General features: G+C 52.1%; 1 pseudogene; it reads right to left on the reverse strand.

Annotated features, from left to right (window-relative positions):
- Positions 1-8,693: 8,693 nt before the first annotated feature.
- Positions 8,694-9,608, reverse strand: LOC134433489 (zinc finger protein ZFP2-like; annotated as a pseudogene).
- Between the last annotated feature and the right edge of the window lie 6,332 nt (positions 9,609-15,940).

Consider the following 15,940-nt stretch of genomic DNA (forward strand, 5'->3'; position numbering starts at 1 on the left):
TCCCAAATGATCTTCATGCAAGCATGCAGTAAAGAACTGCTTCTGCTATCCTAACAAAGTGTTTGCTTTGGCAATTACACTCTTCCCATTCATCTTTTGATGCAGACACTTCAGGTTTTCCCCCACACCCCTGCAAGGCTGGCAGTCGCTGTTTCCCATTTCCTGTTCTTCCCTAGAGATGGTGCAGCGGCTGCTTTGAAACAAAAACCCCTGAGATCTGGATAGCTTGAAGGAGCATGAAATGCTAATTAAGTGCTCATATTGGTAATACCCAGGTCTGCACTGCCCAGTGCTCTGAAGCAGCAGCAGCAGGACCATGCATCATTCCTGTTGGTGGATGTTCATGTTTCTGGTGTGCAAGAGCAATGACTTTGAGGGGGGACAAAAATGCCCCTCTTCAAACACTGGCTGTGCAAGGAGATGTGAAGTTTCACAGCCTTTTCTAAGATATTTTAGAAAGATCTAAGAGAATATTGTGGCATGGAGTAGGTCCCTAAATTTGTCTCCAGAGGAATCCCCAAAGGGCACATTCACTCTGCTGCTGATGCTAACCCCATAAGCTCATGGACCAATTTTCCCTGCAATGTGCCTCCCTGCCTGGGCTTTACTAGGCCGGGACTAGACCCAGAGCTAAGAAAACACAGGCAGCCAGGTGACATTGTGTGACATCAGAAGCTGGCAACCATGAGGACTTTGCTGTCAAGAGGTTACAGTTTGCACTGGGCCCAGAAGTTTTTCCCTAAGGCAAAGCAAATTGAAATGTGAAGTTTAAAAGCTTCAAATGACTATCAAAGGAAACTGCAGAATAATTTCTGGAAGTGCAGCATTGTCAATGATCATGCAGCCCACCAAGAGCTCGAGCTGAATCCAGAATTGCTTCTTCCAGCTGTGCAGGAATTCATTCCACTGGCAAGCACTGGTCCACGGGAACAAATGATCCCCTAGCTCTGGGCTGAATGGCACCCAGGCTGCAGTGCAGATTGGAGGAACCCTTGTCGCTTGTTATTGGCCTCCCAGTGCACTCATCCTTCTGCAAACAAGGTGCAAACAACACAGCTGCACTGCTGTTCCGGATAAATACACATACAGGTGACGTTGCCAAAGCAGTGCATCATTTCCCAGTGAAATCCAGGACCTCTTCTTACCTATGGAATTGTGACTGAAGACACCTGTGAGCCAGATCTGTGGGAGATTGCAAAGGAGCGAAGCTTTGGGATTTGGGCACACTTCTCTTGGTTTCTTTGCTCAGGCCTTTGGTGAGCACAGAACACACCTAGGTAGAAAACCTTTGACTAGACAGGATCTTTTGGATCCATTGTCCCCCAAACATGTCAATGTGTGGCCCCGTTGTAATGCCAAGTAACAAAGAGCAGCACAAATGACACAAAGAAAACATGGCCAAAGAGGAAGAGGAGAGGCCCAATGAGGAAAGGATGTGGTGAGACACTGGCACATCGAGTGAGCTGCACTCCCATAATCTCTAGACTAGCAGGTGCTGGTCTCACATTCCCCTCTTGGTTTATTTAATTTTCATTTATTTACTTTCTTTTTTTCATCATCAAAATAAAATATATACAATTAAAAATATGTCATCAAATTTTAAAGATACAATCAAAACACATTAATTCAGAACTGTATCTAAAGATCAGAACATATGTACAGCTGTAACTATGAAGCCTAACACATCAATCCTAATCTGCAAACACTCTTCATACAGGCAGCAGCTTCTTCCTGAGCTTGGAGGACAGAGGCGAGGACTTTGTGGGTGAGGGAACATCCGAAGTGTCCAGAGAAAACTTCTCAGTAAGACTGTAACCAGTCAGATCTGCAAAATGGAGACACAAAGTTTAACAGAGAGGCAAAGTTTAGCAGAGGCAACCATGCAAACCTTAACATCTGAAGCTCTGTATTTCATGGGACACATTTCTTGGAGATGTGTAAACAGCTGCACAGGGAAACATGCTCCTGCGGGCAGACACTGAGGCAGGCCAGGGCAAACCCTGAGCCACTTGCCCAGAGCTGGCACAGGCACTGCCTGGCCTCGGGGCTGCCCTGGGACAGCAGGGAGCCCAGAGCCCTGTGCTCTCCAGGAATGGCTCAGCTGCACATGCACCCTCCTGCTCTTCTGCCTGCCCCACAGCTCAGCAGCCCCACAGCTCCAGGGGCACTGGCAGCAGCACAGCTCATTGCAGGGGCACGTGCAGGGCACAGCTGTTCCCTGGCAATGTGCACAGCCTCTCTGGGCTGCCACAAGACCCTTCCTGCCAGCAGAGATTGGCCCAGCTCCCCCCTCACCTCTGCGTGCGGCTGAGCCATGATTGCCTTCACCTTGTCATTAATCTGGAGTTGCTCCAGGCCCCCATGCCATGACTAGGAAGGGCAATGGAGAGAGTGGGGACAGATGCACACCCTTCCTTAGGATTTCGTCATTTTTGGCACAGCTCAAAAGGCAAATCCAACTCAGCACTCCGTCAGCTTTCTGGAGAACATCTCGCCTTCATCAGCCCAGCATTTTGGAGAGGTTTTCCCGCACATGTGGAGGCTTGCTGGCAGCACATTCCTTCAGCTGGGTGCCCATCACCTTGCAGAGGGCAGAGGCCAGCTTGGTGGCCACGGTGCGGACGTTGGCGCTCCGCACAGGCAGTGCCTTGTTCCCCAGGCAGGGCCAGAGCACGGGCAGGGCGTCGCGCTGGGCGACTTCAGGGCTCCTGGCATGAAACCCCTGCACAAGCACTGCCGGGACAGAGACACAGCTCCTTACCCACCAGTCTCACTGCAAACAGGGATCTACCTCTGCTTCTGCTTCTTGCCAGCCTCTCTGGCCAAGAGCAGCAAAACAGCACCCAGAGCCCCTTGGCCCAGAAACGGGCAAAGCAGCTGATCATCCTGGAAACAGAACCACCAACCCCTCAGCACTAATTGCTCCAACCAGAGCCTTGTCCCTGCGGCAGACTTCCTACCTTTACTAAATTATTTCACAATGTCTTTCTGCATGAACAATGAATGAAATGTCCAATTGCCTTTGATTTCCATTAAGAAGTTGTCTAAACCCGCACTGAAGATTTGGAAATGCACCATAGAGAGGAAATGGCGAGATTTCTAATAAAAGGGATGATTCCATTTTTGTAACTTTGATGTCAAGTACCAAATGTCTAATCTGGCTCTTCCCTGTGCTCAGTGGCACACAGCAAAGGGCAGGATTAGAACACACCTCAAAACTCCAGCCCACCAGAGATGGCTGCTGCCTGACAGCTGGATGAGAAACATCAGTGGCCAGCTGTGGTCTTTGGCAGAATGCTTTTGGGGCTTCCTACAAAGAGCTGTTTCAAACCTCAGGGTGTCTTAGACAATTACCCAGAACTCATTGCTGTGGCATTTGGGCATCTCCACATTTTAATGCCACTTCCCCTCTCAATGTTAATGGCAATATTTCTTATAATGTCAACTTGAATAAGGGCATAGAGAAAGAAAAATGCTACACAGGGAACTCAAATATAACCAAAACACGAGTGTTTTCTCATACTGTCTCTGAAATCTCTCTGCTCATTTTCTGAACTGAACTATATCAAACACAGACAAAAATTACTACCAATAGGCTTCTTGCATGGCATATTTGGCTGAGAGATCAATACCTGAAATGCTCTGGAGACCATTCTTATTTTCTGATCAGACAAAATGTTATCTAGCAGCCATTTAATATTCTGTGGTGGAAGAGACTTCATTTTCTCTATGCTGTTAATCCACCTGCAGACATCAACATTGAAAGAGCTCCTGCAAGTACCCAAAACCAATTCTGCTAAGAAGGAAATGGTTATGGAACCCATTTTAAAATGGGAATTCATTTGAGTTTAAATGCAATTAAAGACATCAGTGACTACTGAACAGGAGGAGCACCTGTCTGTTCCTACTAAATCACAGAGAACATCTGCTCTTTCTAAAGTACTCCAAATTTATGGTTAAATCGTTTTTTTGAAAAAGATGACCTCTTTTTCAAAGAACAGCTAAACTAAATTTGCTGTTGCTGGAGATCTACTTTATTCAAATGCTCTTTAAAGGGCCTTTGACATTCCCAATCACTGAACATGCCCTTTTGAGATTCCTAATGAAGACAAAAGTGTATTAAACCTTGCATTTCAAGATGTTGGCATAATTAGCAGAGGATTTAGCCCCAGTTGAATCAAGGCTATCTATAATCTTCTCTGCTATATATTGAGATTATCCTTTTTCCATTCCTTGGCTCTTGCTGACACAGCAAGCTCCTCTGAGGAATCAATTATCAGCTGCATTTGTAGCATTTAGGACCGCGCTGACACAGGCAGACACTGTTTGCACACCCTGAAAGGCTCAGTCCAAGGCCACTGTGACAGCACAGGCAGGGAGCCTCAGCACTCTGCTTCTGTCCCTGTGCCCCAGAGGCTGCCTTGCACTAAACCTGTGCCTCTGGTACCTCTGTTGAGTTCTGGCCTAAGCTGTGACCCCCAGGCTCTGCACAGTTCAGCCTCAAAACTTTTCAAGAGAAAAACAAGAATTCTGTGAGGACAAAACAAACTGATGCCCTGAAACAGCATTTGCCACCATTTCCCCTCAAAGATCACAGATGTCCCTGAGCTCCCCTGAGAGGAGCCAGCTGGGGCATTTTTAGCCCTCCCTTTGCTGGAGGTGGTTCTGAGATGCCCCATTGAGAGCTCAGCCCCAGGCCGAGCGCTGCCCCCATCTCAGGTGCTGCCCAGCTCTGCAGCAGCCAGGGAAAACCTGCCAAAGCCACCTGCCTTGGCTATGGGGCAGCAGGGACAAGCTCAGCACCTCCTGGTTTGGAGGAGCTGCTCTGCTGTTTGCTCACAGGCATTCCCTGTAAATGCTCCCTGGGAAGAGCTCTTGGCTCAGAAGGGGAGGCCAAACCTGTGATATGCTCGGTGACATCCAGCAGGGCTTGGCCACTCAGGTGATTCCATTGGTAGCTGAACTCTTTCAGCAGGGACACTTTATCTACAAGGGAAACACACGTTTCTGCTCACTTTTCTCAGGTCATAGGATAAAGGGCAGGGCCAACTCATTTCATAAAATAAAGTACATTTCTGCTGGTTTTTGAATCCTTTTCTTCTTTCCTTCCAGCATACTTGGCCGGGTTTTAAATTCCAAAAGAAAAGCTCTCCTTTCACATTTGTAAATCCAAACTTGTCTGCTGTAGCAGGAGCTGTGTTAAAACATTTCACATCAGGGACCTCGAGAGTTCAGTCACATGGAAGCAGTGAAAAGGTTTTGCATCCCAGAGCAAAAAGGGAGAGCCCGAGCCCCATACTTGGGTCACAGAAAGGCACTGAGCAAGTGTGAGAGTCTGTCCGAATTTTCCCTCATCTCCGAATTTTCCTCAATTATGGGAAAATTCAGTATTTATAGTTCAAATTCACCCAAAACCCCCAAAAAACACCCAAAAATCACCCAAAACTCCCCCAAAACTCCTCCTACATGGAGTCCCGGCACTTGTGGAGCCCCTTGGGGCAGCCCGACGCCAGGCTGGGGTGAAAAACGGTGATTTTGGGAAAATTCAGTATATATGGTACAAAATACCCAAAAATCCCAAAAAAAACTGCCCCAAAATCACCCAAAACAGCCCAAAAATCACCCCAAAATCACCCAAAACCTCCCCAAACCATCCCAAGACCCCCCAAATTTCGGGATTTCCCCCTGAATTTTGGGGTTTTTTTATGGGATTTTTTTGATTTTTGGGGTTTTTGTTAATTTGGGGAGAGTTCCCCACCCCCTCCCCTTTTTTCCCCCTAAATTTTGATATTTTTCCCCAGAATTTTTTTGTATTTTCCCCCCAAATTTTGATGTTTTTTCTCCAGGATTTTGAGTATTTTTCCCCCAAATTTCAGTTTCTTTGGGATTTTCTAATTTTTATGGTTTTTGGTAATTAGGGGAGGGGTCTCCGCCTTCCTTTACTGCCCCTATCTGCTCCCCTTTCCTGAGTGTTTCCCCCCCCTTTTTGATATTTTTCTTCAGAATTTTTTTATTTTCTCCGGGTTTTTTCCCCAAATTTCCGTTTTTTGGGTTTTTCGGATTTTTGTTAATTTGGGGAGGGGTCTCTCCCCCCATTTTACCTGCAGAGGATCCCCAGGCCATGCTCGTGGACACGCAGGTAGTGATGAGGCCGGAGTTGTATCTGAAGCCTTTTGCACAATGGTGGCAGCAGAAGGACCTCTCGCCTTTGAGACTCTGCTGATGCCTGATGAGACAGGAACTCATCTGAAACCTCTTCCTGCATTTATCACACTCGTCGGGACGTTCTTCTGTGTGGATTCTCATGTGGCGGATCAGGGAGGATCTCAGGGAGAAGGTCTTTCCACATTCTGAGGACTTGCAGGACTCCTCCCCATCCTGGAGCTGCTCATGGACTCCCAGCTCTGAGCTGCAGCTCCATCCCTGGCCCAGGGTGGGCCTTTCCCCCTCAGATCCCCGTGATCGGCGTTTGCAGCCCCTCCTCGTAAGGGATCTCTGGGGCTTTTCTTTTCCCTTTGATTCCTGTGCTGTGGAGCTGCACAAAACAGCCTCTTCTACAAGGTTCTGCTGTGGGGATTTGACCTCCCTGGTCTCTGGCCTAAGCTTCTTGTCTGGGGAAGGAAGGACAAGGAGAAGATGGGATTTGCCTCTGTGCCACAGGGAAGGACAAGGAGATCCTCCCAGTGCGTCCCCAGCAGGACGGCTTTGGCAGCAGGGTTGTCCTGCAGCCGGGGGCCGTGCTGGGGTGGGAGATGGAGCAGGAGAGAGGGGGAAAGGGGCACTGACTTCCTCCTCACCTGCCTGGGGCTCCTGGGCCATCTTCTTCCTCAGGGCGTCCTCCTTCTTCATCGGGCCAAGGTTTGGAAAAAGAAAATCCTGGTTTGGGGGAAAACAAGGGCTGAACGTGTTGGGTTTGATAGTCCTGTTGCCCAAGTGCAGCTGGAGAAGTCAATGCCCCTTTCAGCCTTGAGGGGCTTGGAGCCCGCTCATCCCCAGCCTCCCCCACCCCTCCAGGCAGCCAGTTTGTCTCCCAGCTCCGGGATCGCCCCTCTGCGCTCTTCCCCACTCCAGGGCTCCCGAGCTCCCGTTTGCTCTCCTAGGCATCCCCCAGCCCGAGATCACCCCTGTGCCCATCGGTACCAGGCGAACGTGAGTCTGTTCCCTCCACCGGAAATTAACGGTTCAGGTTTGAGGTCCTGCAAGAGTCAAAGATCCCCTGCCCCATGAAAAAACCCTCCCAGAGACCCCCCGATGGATCTGATGCAAGCTCCCCCTCCCCACTCACCTGCGGCTTCTGGAGGGGGCAATGCAGCAGGAGTCAGGGGAGCTTCAGCCTGAGCGGCAGGGGAAGGCGGCGGGGAAACCAACGTGGTTGTGCTGTTCCTCTTCCTTCTGCTCCTCCACTTACTCCTCGTCTGTTCCTCCTCTTCCTTCCACTTTTCTTTCACTCCTAGACCGGCCCAGGCAATGCTGACACCCAAAAGCAGCCACGCTCTGCCCTGGGCGGGTTCCGAAACAGCATGGCAGTAAAACTGGGGAGTGAAACTGGGAGCATTGGGAAAGATCATGAGAGCAGCGGAAAGGAATTGGGAGCGCTTTCCCTGCCAGTCCCGCTTTTACTGGGAGAACTGAGAGGGAACTGGGAGCAAACAGCACTCGGAGGCGGCTGCAGCCGGCAGCTAGTGGGGCCATGATAGAAGGCCTGGTTATGAGAATAAGAGAGCGATCGCGCGCTGGGATTGGTGGGCGGGAGCAGCGCGGGGTTTGCTCGGTTATGTGAGGGCCGGGAGGGGCTGGAGCAATGGCAGCGGCGTCCGGTGAGAGGGGACAGGGAGCGGGAATGGGAACCGGGAGCGGGAATGGGGACGGCAATGAGGACAGGGAGTGGGTATGGGGACAGGGAAGAGGCATGGGAATGGGGACATGATCGAAAATGGCACCCGGAACTGGAATGGCACAGAGAATGGGGACAGGGACCGGGAATTGGAATATGGGTATGGGACAGGGAATATTGAAATGGAAATATGGAAACAGGAGCGGGACCGTGAATAACAGAAGGGGAACAGAGACTTGGAATATGGGAGACGGATAGGAAATGAGACTGGAATGAGATTCAGGCTGGGATGGCAGCGGAACGGTACCAGGGTGACATGGGAATGGGTGGGTGAGAGGGGGTGACAGCAGGGAGAGGGGGATCCTGAACAGGGACACTGGCAACCAGGACAGAGGGACATGGAGACAGTTCCAGGGCAGGGGGGCCTTGATCAGCCACGCCACAACTTTCACCAGGGTCCCCAAGCACTTTTGCAGCTACTCGGCCTGTTCTACCCAAAGCCCTGAGCAACCCCCAAGTCCCTCCCAGGAACCCCCACCTCCCTCAAACCCAACATGCCCCCTGTCCCCTGGCAGATCCCCCCATGTCCCCATCAATGGCTTATTCCAATCTCTTTTTTTTTACCCTAGTTTTGTGTGTTTTGAAGGGACCAACAGAAATGAAAGGAAAATCCAGGCCACGGGGTGCAAGGAAGATGTGAAGCAGCTGGACAGGTGGTTTCTAAAATGGATAACCGGCAACAGGGATGGCCTGGGCTCTGCTTACCGGGGTTCCCTGGGGATTACCCAGGGTGGATCCCTCTGTGGCAGCTGGAGCTGGAGCAGCGCAGGAAGGTCTTCCTGCACTTGGGGATCTCACTGGGCTGCCCTTAGTGCTGGCTCTGTTGGTGTCTGCTCAAGATAGAGCTCTGAGAGAAGCTCTTCCCACACTCAGGACACTCATAGGGCCTCTCCCCACTGTGGATGCGCCGGTGGGTCACGAGGGTGGAGTTGTCCCGGAAGCCCTTCCCGCAGTCAGGGCAGCGAAAGGGCCGCTCCTCCGTGTGAATCCTCTGGTGCCTGACAAGATGAGAGCTGGTCTGAAACCTCTTCCTGCATTTATCACACTCATAGGGCTTCTCCCCAGTGTGGCTCCTCAGGTGGTAGATCAGGTGGGAGCGCTGGCAGAAGCTCTTCCCACACTCCCCACACTCATAAGACCTCTCGTCAGTGTGGATCCTCTTGTGGACAATCAGGTTCGACTTGTGGGTGAATCTCTTCCCACACTCGGGACACTCATAGGGCCTCTCCTGGGTGTGCATGTGCTGGTGGCTGACAAGGGAGGAGTTGTACTTGAAGCCTTTCCCGCAGTCGGGGCAGAGGAAGGGCCTCTCCTCTGTGTGAGTGCGCTGGTGCCTGAGGAGATCAGAGCTGGTCTGAAACCCCTTTCTGCATTTATCACACTCGTAGGGTTTCTCCCCGGTGTGCCTCCTCATGTGGACAGTCAGGTGGGAGATCCGGCTGAAACTCTTCCCACACTCCTCACACTTGTAACACCTCTCCTCGGTGTGCCTCCTCAGGTGGACAATCAGGCAGGAGATCCAGCTGAAGCTCTTCCCACACTCCTCACACTTGTAAGACCTCTCCTCGGTGTGGCTCCTCAAGTGGACAGTCAAGTTGGATCTCCGGCTGAAGCTCTTCCCACACTCCTCACATATATAGGGCCTCTCCCCCGTGTGGATTTTCATGTGGCAGATCAGGTTGGATTTCTGGCTGAAGCTCTTCCCACATTTCAAGCACTTCTGGGGCTTCTCCTTACCCTGAAGCTGCTCGTGGACCACGAGCTCTGAGCTCCAGGCGCCTCCCCGGTCCAGGGTGGGCCTTTCCCCCTCAGATGCCTGAGATCTGCGTTTGCAGCCCCTCCTCGTGCGGGATCTCTGGGGTTTTTCCTCCCCGTTGGATTCCTGTGCTGTGGAGCTGCTCAAAACAGCCTCTTCCACAAGGTTCTGCTGTGGGGATTTGTCCGCCCTGGTCTCCATCCTCAGCTCCTGGTCTGGGGGAGGAAGGACAAGGAGAGGATGGGATTTGCCTCCGTGCCACAGGGAAGGACAAGGAGATCCCCCCAGTGCGTCCCCAGCAGGACGGCTTTGGCAGCAGGGTTGTCCTGCAGCCGGGGGCCGTGCTGGGGCGGGAGATGGAGCAGGAGAGAGGGGGAAAGGGGCACTGAATTCCTCCTCACCTGCTTGGGGCTGCTGGGCCATCTTCCTCTTCCTCACAACCTCCTCCTCTTGCATCGGGCCAAGGTTTAGAAACAGGAAATCCTGGTTTGGGGGAAAACAAGGGCTGGGCGCGTTGGGTTTGATGGTCCCGCTGCCTGTCTTGGTGTCTGCTAAGGAAGGCAGAGCCTCCCTTAAAATTGAAAATGTAAACCCCCTCCCTCCAAAGTACTATAATTTTGAAATTAAGGGGCTCTCAGGGAAAGATATGGAAATAGGAATAACAGTTCTTTGCTAGGAAAAATAAAATGAAAAATGTAATAGTAGAAAGAAAACCACTGACAGAGTCAGAATCCAAGCTGACACCCTGTTAGTCAGGGTGTTTGTTGCACTCCAATTAAATGGTGGCTGCAGTCCTCCTGGAGGGACAGATGTGGTTCTGTTGAAGCAGTGGTTCCTGCAGAAGGGTGTAGTTTTCCTCCAAAGGTCCAGTGGTGGTGTAGATAGGTCTGGTCTTCCTCGGCGAATCCAGTGGAGAAGAAAAGCTGCTCCTCTGGGAATCCAGTGGAGAAGAAATGCTACTCCTCTGGGAATCCAGTGGGAAAAGCCTGACTGTGGTGTTCCAAATCTCTGATTATATCCAGGTAGGAATGCCTGGCTCCTCCCCATGGGTGGAACATCTACCAATGGGGTGAGGTAATTTTATCAGTCCTGCAGTGAGGCTCAATGGCCCATTAACAGAAGATATCTCCCTGGAGGGCTTGTGGAAGAGATAAAGAAAACTGCCCAATTAACAGAAGATAACTGCCCCACCTCTAACAGATGGCAATAGATGACATACCCCCACCCACATCTTGCATTTCCAACCTCAGACACTCTCCGTTGCTCTCAGTAGCCCAAAGTGTGATCCCAGTTGCTCCCTTTTAACAGCAGTATGATCCCAGTAACTTCCAATATGATCCAAGTCATCTACCACTATTCCCAGTATGGTCCTAGTATAATCCTAGCTGCTTCCAGTCCATCCAAGTATGGTCCAAGCTGCCTCCAGCTACATCAACACAATCAGTCCCAGTATGATGCCATTTGCTACCAGCGTGCTCCCAGTTGCTCACAGCATCTCCCACTCACTCTCAGAATGATCCCAGTCATTCCCAGTATATCACATTAGCCCCTAACATGGTCTCAATTGGCCCAGCAGGTTCCTACTCACTTCCAAAATGATCCCTGGATGATCCCAGTACAGTCCAGTCCCTCCCAGCGAGGCCACTCCTGGCATCCCCCAGCCCTGTCTGTGTTCCCCCTTCCCAGATTGCCTGATAGGAGCCCCAGGGGCTGGAAGGCCTCAACCAACATCCCCAGCAAGCCCCAGTGTGGATGTGCAGCCTCCAGTTTTCCCAGTTTGCCTCTCCTTCTCCCCAGGCAGGGTTCTCCTCCTCCTGCTTCTCCCGGCCCCAGCGGGTGGGAGCAGCTGAGAGCCCCGCACTGCCCATCCCGACCTGTCCTGGCTCCATCCCCGCTCCTGCCGCGGGCTGCGAGGGCTGCAGGACCGGGACAGGAGGAATGGGATGGTGGAGCAGGGAGGGAGAAGCAGCAGGACAAGGGCTGGAGGGAACAAGAGAAGGAGGAGGAGGAGGAGGTGTGGAGCAGGAAGAGGAGGAGGACGGGTGGGAGGAAGAGCTGGGTGAGAGGAGGAGGAGTGGGAAGTGGAAGCGGGGGGAACACAGGCTCCAGCCCTCGCTTTCTCCGCAGCACTCCCGGACCCTGGGGCATTTCCCCCCCATATCTCAGGTGATCACAGAGGGGGAGCTCAACCAAATATCCTGGGTGCTCCATAGGTGGGTATTTTTTTGGGGATGGGGGGATTTTTGGAGCTCAAAGGACTCCAAAGCTAAGCTGCAAATGCCCATTGGGGAGATTTTGGCGGTGTCCCGGGAGGTTGTTTCTTCGCGGGTAAGGACACGAGAGGGGAGAACACTGGGACACCGACGTGTGTAGCCCAGAGAGAGGAGACCGCCAGGATTCAGCCCGGAGAGGGGAACACCCTTGCGAGGGGGAAGCCCTGGACCTCCCCACAGCCTGGAGCAGAGTCAGGGGAAACGGCAGCGCTGAGACACCAAGAGCCCCGGCATTGCTAAGAGGGAGCCCAGAGAGGGGGATCTGGGGAACCCCTGGGGGCTGCAGGGAACCCCCAGCAGCACAGAGAAGGGGGAGCCTCAGAAGCCCAAGGTCAGAAGAGCAGAGAGGGGGGACCCTGGGGATTCCCGTGGCAGCCTGGACAGGGTATGGACCCCTGGAGAGGAGAACGCTCAATAGATGCAGGACTCCAAGAAGTCCAAAGTGGAGAGACCAGAGAAGGGCAATTCATGGGGAGCTCTTTTTTGGAATAATCATGAGACATTCAAGTCTTGGCAGGCTTAAGGATGGTATTTCTCAGGGTTTTTCCAACTAATTTTTTTTGGTCTGGAGTTTTTTTTTGGGCAGGATCTTGGTGGTCTGCAGATTTTTATGGACACAAAATGTCTGGAGACTTCTAGAGATGGGTTGGGGCAGGAGGAATGCCCAACAAAATGCTCTCATACCTTGTTTTTCTCATTTCCAAACCTCAGCCAAGTCTGTTGCCCTGTCTCTGGGAACACCCGCTGGTGTCACCTCGATACACTGTCCCCGCTGCCTGGTGTCGCTCTCTGGTCTGTTCCCTGTGTCATCCCATTCCTAGTGTCCACCATGCCTGGCATCAACCCCTGGTCCATGTCCATCTTGTCTTATGTTGCAATGCAAGATGTAACCAGCAGTATGTATTTTATCACCATCTGTTGAAACCAGGAGGAGCAGTGTTCTTTATCACTTCCATGACACATCCCTCCTAACACCAGGGCAGATATTCTCTATTAATGGGCAAGCTGTTAAAACCAGGTGAGGCAGGTTTATTTTTATCTCTTCCATAACCCATCATCCCTCCAGGGAGATATCTTCTGTTAATGGGCCATTGAGATTCACTGAGTGACTGATAAAATTAATCAACAGTGGGTGTTCACAGAAACGGAGCTCACAGACTGGGCTAAGGTTTGGAAATGAGAAATCCTATTTCCAAGAGAAAAACAAGGTATGAGAGCATTTTGTTGGGCATTCCTCCTGCCCCAACCCATCTCTAGAAGTCTCCAGACATTTTGTGTCCATAAAAATCTGCAGACCAAAAAACTTTAGTTGGAAAAACCCTGAGAAATACCATCCTTAAGCCTGCCAAGACTTGAATGTCTCATGATTATTCCAAAAAAGAGCTCCCCATGAATTGCCCTTCTCTGGTCTCTCCACTTTGGACTTCTTGGAGTCCTGCATCTATTGAGCGTTCTCCTCTCCAGGGGTCCATACCCTGTCCAGGCTGCCACGGGAATCCCCAGGGTCCCCCCTCTCTGCTCTTCTGACCTTGGGCTTCTGAGGCTCCCCCTTCTCTGTGCTGCTGGGGGTTCCCTGCAGCCCCCAGGGGTTCCCCAGATCCCCCTCTCTGGGCTCCCTCTTAGCAATGCCGGGGCTCTTGGTGTCTCAGCGCTGCCGTTTCCCCTGACTCTGCTCCAGGCTGTGGGGAGGTCCAGGGCTTCCCCCTCGCAAGGGTGTTCCCCTCTCCGGGCTGAATCCTGGCGGTCTCCTCTCTCTGGGCTACACACGTCGGTGTCCCAGTGTTCTCCCCTCTCGTGTCCTTACCCGCGAAGAAACAACCTCCCGGGACACCGCCAAAATCTCCCCAATGGGCATTTGCAGCTTAGCTTTGGAGTCCTTTGAGCTCCAAAAATCCCCCCATCCCCAAAAAAATACCCACCTATGGAGCACCCAGGATATTTGGTTGAGCTCCCCCTCTGTGATCACCTGAGATATGGGGGGGAAATGCCCCAGGGTCCGGGAGTGCTGCGGAGAAAGCGAGGGCTGGAGCCTGTGTTCCCCCCGCTTCCACTTCCCACTCCTCCTCCTCTCACCCAGCTCTTCCTCCCACCCGTCCTCCTCCTCTTCCTGCTCCACACCTCCTCCTCCTCCTCCTTCTCTTGTTCCCTCCAGCCCTTGTCCTGCTGCTTCTCCCTCCCTGCTCCACCATCCCATTCCTCCTGTCCCGGTCCTGCAGCCCTCGCAGCCTGTAGCAGGAACGGGGATGGAGCCAGGACAGGTCGGGATGGGCAGTGCGGGGCTCTCAGCTGCTCCCACCCGCTGGGGCCGGGAGAAGCAGGAGGAGGAGAACCCTGCCTGGGGAGAAGGAGAGGCAAACTGGGAAAACTGGAGGCTGCACATCCACACTGGGGCTTGCTGGGGATGTTGGTTGAGGCCTTCCAGCCCCTGGGGCTCCTATCAGGCAATCTGGGAAGGGGGAACACAGACAGGGCTGGGGGATGCCAGGAGTGGCCTCGCTGGGAGGGACTGGACTGTACTGGGATCATCCAGGGATCATTTTGGAAGTGAGTAGGAACCTGCTGGGCCAATTGAGACCATGTTAGGGGCTAATGTGATATACTGGGAATGACTGGGATCATTCTGAGAGTGAGTGGGAGATGCTGTGAGCAACTGGGAGCACGCTGGTAGCAAATGGCATCATACTGGGACTGATTGTGTTGATGTAGCTGGAGGCAGCTTGGACCATACTTGGATGGACTGGAAGCAGCTAGGATTATACTAGGACCATACTGGGAATAGTGGTAGATGACTTGGATCATATTGGAAGTTACTGGGATCATACTGCTGTTAAAAGGGAGCAACTGGGATCACACTTTGGGCTACTGAGAGCAACGGAGAGTGTCTGAGGTTGGAAATGCAAGATGTGGGTGGGGGTATGTCATCTATTGCCATCTGTTAGAGGTGGGGCAGTTATCTTCTGTTAATTGGGCAGTTTTCTTTATCTCTTCCACAAGCCCTCCAGGGAGATATCTTCTGTTAATGGGCCATTGAGCCTCACTGCAGGACTGATAAAATTACCTCACCCCATTGGTAGATGTTCCACCCATGGGGAGGAGCCAGGCATTCCTACCTGGATATAATCAGAGATTTGGAACACCACAGTCAGGCTTTTCCCACTGGATTCCCAGAGGAGTAGCATTTCTTCTCCACTGGATTCCCAGAGGAGCAGCTTTTCTTCTCCACTGGATTCGCCGAGGAAGACCAGACCTATCTACACCACCACTGGACCTTTGGAGGAAAACTACACCCTTCTGCAGGAACCACTGCTTCAACAGAACCACATCTGTCCCTCCAGGAGGACTGCAGCCACCATTTAATTGGAGTGCAACAAACACCCTGACTAACAGGGTGTCAGCTTGGATTCTGACTCTGTCAGTGGTTTTCTTTCTACTATTACATTTTTCATTTTATTTTTCCTAGCAAAGAACTGTTATTCCTATTTCCATATCTTTCCCTGAGAGCCCCTTAATTTCAAAATTATAGTACTTTGGAGGGAGGGGGTTTACATTTTCAATTTTAAGGGAGGCTCTGCCTTCCTTAGCAGACACCAAGACAGGCAGCGGGACCATCAAACCCAACGCGCCCAGCCCTTGTTTTCCCCCAAACCAGGATTTCCTGTTTCTAAACCTTGGCCCGATGCAAGAGGAGGAGGTTGTGAGGAAGAGGAAGATGGCCCAGCAGCCCCAAGCAGGTGAGGAGGAATTCAGTGCCCCTTTCCCCCTCTCTCCTGCTCCATCTCCCGCCCCAGCACGGCCCCCGGCTGCAGGACAACCCTGCTGCCAAAGCCGTCCTGCTGGGGACGCACTGGGGGGATCTCCTTGTCCTTCCCTGTGGCACGGAGGCAAATCCCATCCTCCCCCAGACCAGGAGCTGAGAATGGAGACCAGGGCGGACAAATCCCCACAGCAGAACCTTGTGGAAGAGGCTGTTTTGAGCAGCTCCACAGCACAGGAATCCAACGGGGAGGAAAAACCCCA

This window comes from Melospiza melodia, unplaced genomic scaffold (assembly GCF_035770615.1).
Source record: "Melospiza melodia melodia isolate bMelMel2 unplaced genomic scaffold, bMelMel2.pri scaffold_18, whole genome shotgun sequence".
Lineage (NCBI taxonomy): Eukaryota > Metazoa > Chordata > Aves > Passeriformes > Passerellidae > Melospiza > Melospiza melodia.